The sequence below is a fragment of the Notolepis coatsorum genome, assembly GCF_963971535.1.
Source record: "Notolepis coatsorum genome assembly, chromosome: 16".
Taxonomy (NCBI): domain Eukaryota; kingdom Metazoa; phylum Chordata; class Actinopteri; order Aulopiformes; family Paralepididae; genus Notolepis; species Notolepis coatsorum.
In genome coordinates this window covers 81,230,531-81,241,713 of record NC_140180.1, presented here as the reverse complement: position 1 = coordinate 81,241,713, position 11,183 = coordinate 81,230,531, and the positions used below count along the sequence as shown (strand labels likewise).

General features: G+C 43.6%; 1 protein-coding gene across 1 annotated transcript in view; it reads left to right on the top strand.

Annotated features, from left to right (window-relative positions):
- The first annotated feature begins 226 nt into the window (after positions 1–226).
- The window catches only part of rnf44 (ring finger protein 44), a 46,037-nt gene continuing 35,080 nt past the window's right edge, over positions 227–11,183 (top strand). The window contains exon 1 of the mRNA XM_084331591.1: positions 227–346. The gene's annotated coding sequence lies outside the window, so the exon portion shown is untranslated. The remainder of the gene's footprint in view (positions 347–11,183) is intronic.

Below are 11,183 nucleotides of genomic sequence, written 5' to 3'. Positions count from 1 at the left end.
CATTACGGTAAAGCTGGCGGACTTTAAGTGCGCTTCATGACGCGCATAAAGTAAACGGGGGGTATGACGTGGACTGCAGAAACCCTAAACAACTGCGAGGCGGCGTTGCCATTATGAAACGCCATGTGTGGTTTTTTTTGCTGGGAATAACCCATTATGACATAATGTGTATTGTAGTAGGATAATAAAAATATCATGTTATGTACCTTTTTTTTTTTGTAGTGGTGAAATCCACGGAATGTGCCGTTCATTCACAGCTGATAGGATGCCGCACTTAGCCTAATAACGAGATGTGAGGATTACAAGGGGAATATCAGTGATCCGATGCGTGCATATTAACAATCAGGTAACGATCCGTCCTCTTGTTTGTCTTCTGTGTTTTAGGAGGATGACAGGGAGGTGCGGTTTGTGCTTTGCAGGTCGGTGGTTCGGGGTGTGAGTTTTTCGGGTTTGCTCCTGTCATCCAGCTCAGCTTCCAGCCCCTCCTTGTTTTGTTGCTACAGACAGTGCGATGATGTTGTGATGTTTACATTCGGCTATATGGGTGCAAACCGCCGCTCCTCTTCCTCATACTTTGCCATTAGGTCCACACAGTGTTGGGTGTGTGTGTGTATGCGGTATACTGCTGCTCTGTAGTGAGGTGGACGAAGAAGATACTATGATTGTTTTGACTCATTTATACAGGACAAAGTGGGCCTATACAACATGTAAGGCCCTGTTTCTGACAGCCATGGTATTCTAAATGGTTATGTCTGTATGCCCAAGGCTAACCGACACACACACACACACACACACACACACACTCACACACACACACACACACACACACACACACACACACACACACACACACACACACACACACACACACACACACACACACACTATCTCTCTCTCGCACACTCTCTCTCGCACACACACACACACACTCTATCTCTCTCTCTCTCTCTCTCGCACACACACACACACACACACACACACACACACACACACACACACACACACACACACACACACACACACACACACACACACACACACATATTTGAATGGTTTATTTATGTCCACATAAATACAAGTATGTCCAGGAAACACTAATAATGCAAAAGTACCTGACTGGCTAAAGCACATTGTTGCACACAAACAGGAATAACACATGATGAGAATAACAGTGGCAGGTGAAGCGTTGTGGATACCAATAGCAGTGTCTCCTCATACTGAGCAGCTACTAATGACAGCAGATACTGAACAATGCCTTGCTAGCTGCTTGGCCCTTGTCTTAGAGAGACCAGCCACCTGGAGGCCCCTCACAACCAGCTTGTGTACATGACCTATAGGCTACCAAATATAAAAACTAGGAGTTTACACATGTAGCCCATGCAGCTGTGAAATGGTCTGCACCAGTTGTTGATATGTCATCATCTTACACGCACAGACATGAATACTTAACCAAATGTTTGTATAATAACTATGATGAAAGATATTCCAACCTTCCCAGCTGGAGACTTGATCATGCACAGGACACATTCTGCCCCCTGTACAGTAGGTTAAAGAGACTGTATAGGCTAGAGATCCACAGCCACAATGATTGTGTGTTTATTTAGGTAATTTTCAACTTATACAACTCAAGACAGTCTCTAGTTCTAGTATGGATTTAATAATAGGCTTTGTTATGACAGCCGTTGCTTGTTACACCTACCCTTTTTACATGCATTATTCTGTATACAGATCCCTTTATACACTGAAATGTATATAAATTATATTTTATACATATCAATTAATTACCCTATGGTTATAATGACTTACATGTGTGGAGTTTCATAGAATAGGCTGTTCACATATTTATCCATATACATCTGTCTGTACATAGTACCTGCATATTATCCTTTTTACATATCTGTAGATACTATATATATCTGTACATATCCCTTACCTATTACTAGTTACTCTGCTGGCCAGTGTGACTTACTTAGTGTCTTTATACCTGTATCACTGCATAATAATACTATACATCTGATTAGCACTATTACTTAGTAGTACTAATTAGTTACATTGTATACCCTGTTCAATGACCTGTACATTATATATTACTATTGCACTTTACTGTTACATTTGTACTGGTTGGATGCCAAACCTCTTTGCATTGTACTGTACTTGTACTTGTACAATGACAATCGATTTGTATCTAATCTAATAAAATAGGTTTGCTGCCCCAATCCATCATAATAACAAAGATGCTTTTGTTTATGTTTATTTTTGATACATTGTAGCCAAAATGCCCATCTGAACATATGGCCTGTGATTGGTGCGCATTTCTCCAGGAAACTATAAAAGAAGGAAGGGTCATCACATCAGTACCAAGGAAACTATAAAAGAAGGAAAGGTCATCGCCTCAGAACCAAGCAACCTATAAAAGAAAGAAGGGTCATCACGTCAGAAGGAAACTATGAAAGAAGGAAGGGTCATCACGTCACTGTCTAGCGTGTGATGCATAATTGATGCCGCATAATTGATGTTGGCATCAATTATGGCAAGTGTGGAAACTTTCAGTTCAGCCGACATTGAATTGAATGGGGCCACCATCTCCTCGTTTATGACCTGTGATTTAAACAGGTTATTACCTCCTAATAGACAGTCTCCTCCCCACCGCATGTATATATTCCCTCCCCACCGTATGTATATCTCTCTCCCACCCACCCACCCCCTCCTAATGTACAGTCCCCTCCCCATCATATGTATATACTTTGTCAGGATCTTGGGGTAACAGTACTGTATATTTGAATACCGTTTATGTCACAAATGTATCAGTACTAAATACCTATATGTCCCTATGCCATAAATGTCATGTATGTTGTGTATGTCATAAATGTCTATATGAATTGAAAATGGGGGACCCTGATGGAAACAAGACAAACGTCTTTCTCAGGTCTGCATCCCCTTAACAATTGTGTGTATTGAGCCATACTGTATTGTACCCATTCTGCAATCTGTTAAATAAAGTTTTCATTCATTCATTCATTCGGATGCCAGAATCATCAGCAATTTATTGCATTGTTACCTAGCTAACGTTTGATATATACCAGTCTGACTGGCACCAAGCGGAGCATAGAACGCTGGTATTTTGATGTGATGACCCTTCCTGTTTTTATAGTTTCCTTGTTATAGAACGCTGGTGTTCTGACGTGATGACCCTTCCTTCTTTCATAGTTTCCTTGTTATAGAACGCTGGTGTTCTGACGTGATGACCCTTCCTTCTTTTATAGTTTCCTTGTTATAGACCGCTGGTATTCTGACTTGATGACCCTTCCTTTGTTTGTAGTTTACTTTTCTTGGTTCTGACGTTATGACCCTTCCTTCTTTTATAGTTTCCTTGTTATAGAATGCTGGTGTTCTGACGTGATGACCCTTCCTTCTTTTATAGTTAAAAATGTATGAATGTTATAGAACGCTGTTCTTGTTCTTGTTATAGAACGCTGGACTACTGTAACACTTCCGGTATTTTCAGCTCATGGGAAAGGGCGGGGGGATACAATTAATGAATGTTGATGAGAGCCTGGACGTAAGTGGTTGTAGCTACGGCTGTGGGGGTGCTAGAGACATGATCCAATATATTTTTTTATACGCCTGAGTCTCCTGAACACCGAGAGACCAACCCCAAGTCAGCACTTTCTCGGCCAAGCTATATTCGCTTTTCCGCGGTCTACTCCCCAAACTAGATGCGGAAAAGTGACTATCAAATCAAATCAAATGTATTTGTAAGGCCCGACAACACAAGTTAATGTCCCCATGGGCCGGACACGTCTTCTTTGAACAAAGCAAAAACACAGTGAAGTCCAAAAAAATTTAAAATAAATGAATGCAACACTCCCAGACATACCTCACACGAAGGTAAGGAAAAACTCACTAAAACCTAGCAATAGGAAAAAATGCACCACAGGCAATGTGGAGGAGAGAAACCTTAGAAGGGCTGTTCAAGGGGGGATCTCCCTTCTTAGATGTCGGTGATAGTAGTGTTGCAATAAAACAGGCGAAACAGTTGGTAAGTATGCACACATACGTGTAATGAAACACAAATAAGTGCATGCAATAGCAACTGAACATTTTGAAAGATTGAAAATAGAGCTGATGGCGAATCCATTTGAGGTATGGGGCGGCATAGAGAGGGTCGCATCCTCCAGGTCATCACCACGAGACAGCCACTCACAGGGAGACGGGACAAGCGTTAGACAGTTTGCGTGATTGTGATGGGCGGACATAGCAATAGATACATGTGGTAAGCATATATGTGAATAGAATAGATATATGTAGTAAGCATATAATAGAATAGAAGTACTTAACCCAGCAATGAACTCAACATCTAAACCACGTTGACAGACCACGGACAGAAGACGGTATGAAGCTGATCCATGACCTCGGTGGTGCACATAACCAGTGTGGGGGTAGAACAGTCACTGCAATCTTGGCCAACACCCAGAGACATCCACCACCTTGGTCAACACTATGAGAGAGATGGGGACAGGGGTACACGATACAAGAGATACAAGAGTTTTATTTGTCACGGCATACAGGTATACAGTGAAATGCGGGGGGTCTCGCCCGCAACGATGTGCATAATACAAGTAATAATAATAATAAGAGTCCAACCAATAGAGCGACATAGTGCAATAAACAAGTAAACAAAGTAGGCATATCGGTATCTGTACATGAGTTATTTTTTTTTGTATTTTATTTTTTTATTATTTTTTAAACAAACATGACAACACACGATAAGATATACAAGCATTAATTGTCAGGGCACATCCAATGAGATCACATTTTAGTTAGTTGTCTTATATAAGATATACCCCTAATACCTGTTATCTAAAAAAACCTACACACATATGCTCAGCTCGAACCCCCCCCTCCCGGACCCCACCTTGAGAAGTACCTCCACTATCCCTCGCACCTAACCAGACACTACCATTATAAGCTAGCTTTTATTCTCTCCACCACTTCTAACCACATTGACATTTTGGATTCATTGAGACCCAGAATTCTTGCTGTAGATATTTCATGGTAAATTACATCGAGATATGTAAGAAACCAAACTTTACGGCACATTTTTTCCGGTTGAAACCAGCGTGATGCGATCAGCTTTTTGGCTACTGTGATACCCGATAAAACCAATCTCTTTAGCTGTGGATTCACTGCAAACTCAAAAACATCATTCAATAATAATACCGAGGGGTGTACAGGTATATTCCAAGATACGAGTTTTGATATTTGTTGGGTCACATCTTTCCAGAATGCCTTAACTGGTGAGCAGTCCCAATACATGTGCATAAATGTCCCTTCGTCCCCATTTGCACATTGGGTGCATTTGGAATCTTGTTTAAGCCCCATTCGGCACAGTCTTATAGGAGTCAAGTATGTCCTGTGAATATAGTTAAGATTGATTTGTTGATGATCCGGGTTCCTTGATGTAAGTCGGACATTTGCCCAGGCTCCTTGCCAATCAAAGTCATTTTCCAGGTCTGGTATATCCCTCCTCCAGACAGAGTCAAGTTGGAGGGTTTCATACGAGGACGTTAGTAATTGATGATAAAATTCTGAAACAAAACCTCTCGATGTCTCTCTTGCGTAGAAGAATTTGTGGTATCTGTGGTGTTCAATTGGTCTGTCTAATGGAACACCGTGAGACTTCAAACATAGCTCTAACTGTTTGTGAAAAAGCCATGTGGACTTGGTGAGATTAAATTTTTTGCGTATTTCTTTATCACTACAAAAACCCTGTTTGTTAAAAACATCCCCTAATGAGTGTATGCCTTGCTCTTCCCATATAGGGAATCTTATAGGTCGTTTTCCAATTAAGAGTGCATTGTTATTGAATAAGGGAGTATGATTGTGCCATTTTTGTGGGTTAGGATTTTTTTTTTGTGATTCACGCCATATCCGGATCGCATGAGTAATTATGGGGCCAAATTTTCGTTCACAGTGCTTGATTGGTCGTTTAGTGTATGCTATGTCCTTCAGTCTTTGTGGGGCTACTATGTTTTCTTCTATTTTTCTCCAGGATGCTAATGCTTGGGAGTCAAACCATGTTGTCAATGGACTTAATGTGTACGCCTTAAAATATAGGAAAAAATCTGGAAATGCCATGCCACCATCTGCTTTATTTCTCTGTGCGGTGGATCTTTTTATACGTGGTGGTTTGTTATTCCAAATAAATTTGTATGTGGAGGAGTGTAATCTTTTCCAGTAACCCTCTGGAGGGGGTAACGGTAGCATTGAACTGAAGAAGTTGATTTTAGGTAGTACATCCATCTTAACTATTGATATCCGTGCTTGTACTGTGTTTTTAAGTTTTGCCCATCTATCAAGGTCGTCTTTGATTTTGTTTTGGATTTTTGTGTAGTTGTGCTTCACCGTTTGTCTTATGGTAGGGAATATTTGTACATGTACATGAGTTATTTACAGAGCATGGTAGGACATGCTAGGTCCTGTGGTAGTGCAGTACCCTGTTAGCTACGGATGAGGCACTGGGTCTTTATGTACACTGCTATACAATGCTATATTATACAATCTCAAGCTATACTATACTCAAGGCCCTCGACCTAGCATACCGTGCGGCAAAGGGAACCGCTCCCGCCTACCTCCGGTCAATGGTCTCTAACTACACACCCTCAAGACCCCTACGCTCTGCATCTTCTGGCCGCCTCAGACCTACTCCTATCCAAGCTCCGGGAGGGTCATCAAAGAGAAGTCGCCTATTCTCAGTCCTTGCCCCACAATGGTGGAATGAACTACCCACCCCAGTTAGGACAGCCGAATCACGTCCAATCTTTCGCCGTCGACTAAAGACGCACTTCTTCAACCATTATCTGAATTAAAAAAAAAAAAAAAAAAAAAAAAAAAAAAATCTAACCCTAACTAACCGTACTGTCATGCACTTGTCCTAATAAACTAACCTACACTGTAGCACTCAACACTTTGATGAACATTGTTGCTCAGCTGATAGAGTTGTGCCCTTCCTGATGGCTTGTCGTACAGAACTTGTAAGTCGCTTTGGATAAAAGCGTCAGCTAAATGACTAAATGTAAATGTAATGTACTATTCTTAAAGTGACCTTTCCTTCTGTAAAGTGTCCATAGTGTGAGCGTGTGCAGCATGAGTGTGTGTGTGCTCATGTTAAAGTGGCTGCTAGTGTGTGAGCGTGTACAGTGTGTGTGTTGTGTGTGTGCTCATGTGTGCTTGTGCGTGGAGAGTTCAGTGTTCAAGGCTCTGATGGCCTGGGGGAAGAAGCTGAGCCTAAGTCTCTCTGTCCTCGTTACTGGTGCTCGCAGGCGTTTGCCTGACCGCAGCAGCATGAACAGGCTGTTGTTGGGGTGGTGAGGGTCTTTCATTATCCTGCAGACTCTGGATTTGCACCTCTTGTTGTATAGGACCTGCAGGGTTGGTAGTGCAATACCCGTGGTACGCTCGGCTGAGCGCACCACTCTCTGTAGGGCCTTCTTGTCCTGTGCCGTGCTGTTGCCATACCAGGCAGTGATGTTTCCAGTCAAGATGCTCTCTACAGCTCCGGAGTAGAAGGACTGGAGTATCTTCCCAGATACTCTGAACTTCCTTAACTGTCTCAGGTGGTAGAGGCGCTGCTTCGCCTTTTTTACGACTGAGTCTATGTGTGTTGTCCATGTCAGGTCCTCTGAGATGTGGACCCCCAGGTACTTGAAGCTGCTCACCCTGTCCACGGTAGCCCCGTTTATCCTCAGTGGTGTGTGTGCCTCCTGCTGTCTCCTCCTAAAAAATGTTGTCCTGGCACCAGCGTTCCAGTACCTCAACCTCCTCCCGGTAGGCCTTCTCGTCGTTGTCCGAGATCAGCCCCACCACCACTGTGTCGTCCGCAAACTTCACTATGGAGTTGGAGCTGAACTTGGCCACACAGTCGTGTGTGTATAGTGAGTACAGCAGGGGGCTCAGAACACAGCCCTGGGGGGACCCGATGCTCAGGGTGATGGTGTTGGAGGTCTGACCCCCCACCCTGACCGCCTGGGGCCTTTCGCTCAGAAAGTCCAGTATCCAGGCGCTCAGAGCGGAGCTCAGACCCAGCTCGATCAGCTTGTCCACCAGTCTGGTGGGGACTATGGTGTTGAACGCTGAGCTGTAGTCAATGAACAACAGTCTCACATAGCCCCCCTTCTGTCGGTCCAGGTGAGAGAGGGTGCTGTGCAGTACTTGGGAGACCGCATCATCAGTGGACCTGTTTGGCCTGTATGCAAATTGCATAGGGTCCATATCACTGGGGAGGGAGGCACAAATGTGATCCTTGACCAGCCTCTCGAAACATTTCATGGCCACAGAGGTGAGTGCCACCGGTCTGTAGTCATTGAGACATGTTGGGGAGGGTTTCTTTGGTACAGGGATGATGGTAGACATCTTGAAGCAGGCAGGGACCACTGACTCTGCCAGGGATCGATTAAATATGGCGGTGAACACAGGGGCTAGCTGGTTAGCACAGGACTTAAGTATGCGTCCTGTTATTCCATCTGGGCCAGCAGCTTTTCTGGTGTTTACCTGCATAAATGCTCTTCTCACACTGTGTTCCGACAACGAGAGAGCGCCCCCCCGCCCCCCCGCGGTTGCCCCCCCCCCCCCCCCCGCCAGTTAGAGGGTTCCCATGTTTGTAGTGGGTGGAGATGGAGCAATAAATACATGTAGTGAGCATATGCATACATGGTGACAGTAGAATCAAAGTATATAAGAAAATTGTGAAATTAAGTAATAGATAGAACTAAGAACTACTGCAAGCGTATGTATACAGGATGAGATACAAGACGATGGTTCAGGGGCAGGAGAAACCACTCAGAATTGGTCAGGGCAGAGCAGGTAAGGTTCAGTGCTGCAGGCCAGACAGAAGGCGGTATGAAACTGTTCCATGGGACCGGTTGAGACAGAGACAGAGGTTAAAAAATGTTCCCATGTCTGCAGAAAGACAACCTGTGCAGGTAATTAGTTCCACAGGTAGGGAGCACGGGAGACAAAGACTCTGTGGCCGGCGTATTTCTTTTTGCCTGCATATTTCTTTTTAACCCTATAATCGATAGAAGCCCTGCATTTTGTGAGCGCACAGAGCACGAGTGGGCGAGTATCATGAGATGAGATCGGATAGATAGGATGAATGAATGAAAACTTTATTTAACAGATTGCAGAATGGGTACAATACAGTATGGCTCAATACACACAATCAGGGCACGAAATTGGAGCCCGCCACCCGCCATTGGCGGGCAGATTTTCGGTTTGGCGAGTGACACTGAGAGGTCTGTCCGCCACATGCGGGTAACAAAATGAAAATAGTCATGTAAAATCATTAAAACTGCGGTGTGTTTTGGTCTTACGACAGTCGCCTTTTAGCAAATCGCAAAGCCTGCGATTTGGGATACGTTATACAGCAAGTTTGATTCAAGTTTTTTTCTTGCGTGCCAGTCATGCTTACCAATCAGAAGTGCTGTGCTCTCATTGCTCACCAATCAGAAGTAGCCCAAGGTAGCTACGTATACGCCCAACAACAACAGCTCGTGAAACGTGACAAACGTCTGTGTGTGGAGACATAAAGCATAGCTCCAGAGTGCTTTGGTCGCATTTTGTGAACTAAATCAGTCCCAGCTTTTTTCCCCATGCTGTTTCTATGTGCAGTGTAAATTCCAATGCTTCTAACAAGCTTGGCATCCTAGTCATTCATTTCTGTCTGGGGAAAATAACGTTAGCCGCTAGCTAAGCTAAACTAGCCAATCCTGTTCGCGTGTAGCCTTTTTACAACGCATCCGCGTTTCCGGCGCTCTGATTGGCCAGGTCATGTGACATGTGCGCCCAATAGCGCGTTTGCCCATTTCCGCATCGAACAGCCTGCAAACTACCTGCTGTTCTATCGCCATGCTCTAAGACAAACTCTAACCTTAACCAACTTCGAAAGAGTGCCTAAGCTTAACCGGCGAAAGAACTTGCCGTCACGCTCTAAGACAGACTCTAACCTTAACCAACTTCGAAGAGTGCCTAAGCTTAACCAGTGTAGAAACTTGCCGTTCCACGATTGGCGCTCATGTCACATGACCTGGCCAATCAGAGCGCAAAACGGGAACCCGGAAACGCGGATGCGTTGTAAAAAGGCTTCAAGCATCCTGTTCAGACAGAAAACAGCTGAGCGGGGCTCTCTCTCCATCCCTCTCTCTACTTGTTCAATTAAGGAGCCCTTTCTGTTTGTGTGTGTGTGTGTGTGTGTGTGTGTGTGTGTGTGTGTGTGTGTGTGTGTGTGTGCGCGCGCGCGTGCGGAAAAGACCAGATGACATGAGTTTGATAGTATTTACTGAGGATTGCCAGATAATGTTGATATTTAAATGTTAAAAAAATAATACAAAATAAATGTACATGATCATGCAACATAAAACATTTTTTGTAGGAACGGTTTGGGAGAGGGAGGTAGGGAGGGGTTTTAGATTGTGTGTTGTGAAGTTTAGACTTCAGAGAGAGAGAGAGAGAGAGAGTACAAATTTAACACTGGCCTCTTTAAGTGTGTATTCTTCAACGTAATGGCTTATCTACTTGAAATGTACTGAATTTTTTTTATATATGTGACACAAAAATGCGTATTTTTTTTGGCCGGTAAGAAATATTCTTGGCGGGTAGACTTTTCCCATCTACTGGCCGGTGAGTCAAAAAGTTAATTTCGTGCCCTGCACACAATTGTTAAGGGGATGCAGACCAGAGAAAGACGTTTGTCTTGTTTACATCAGGGTCCCCCATTTTCAATTCATAGTGACATTTATGACATACGCAACATACATGACATCATGACATTTATGGCATAGGGACATACATGACATACAGGTATAGTACTGTTACATTTGTGACATATACAATATGCAAATATACAGTACTGTTGTTACCCATAGATCCTAACAGAGAATATATACATATGATGGGGAGGAGACTGTACATTAGGAGGGGGCGGGTGGGTGGGAGAAAAAAATACATACGGTGGGGAGAAAATATATACATATATATGGTTTGGACATTTACGGTGGCCAGTTTCGAATTGCAGCCTCCTGTAGGTGCTCTTTAAGAGCGGTTTTGAATGTGGGTAGGGATTCACATCTTTTTATGGCTGTGGGTAGGGCGTTCCAAATGTGTTTAGTCCCTTGTTTGTGCCGAAT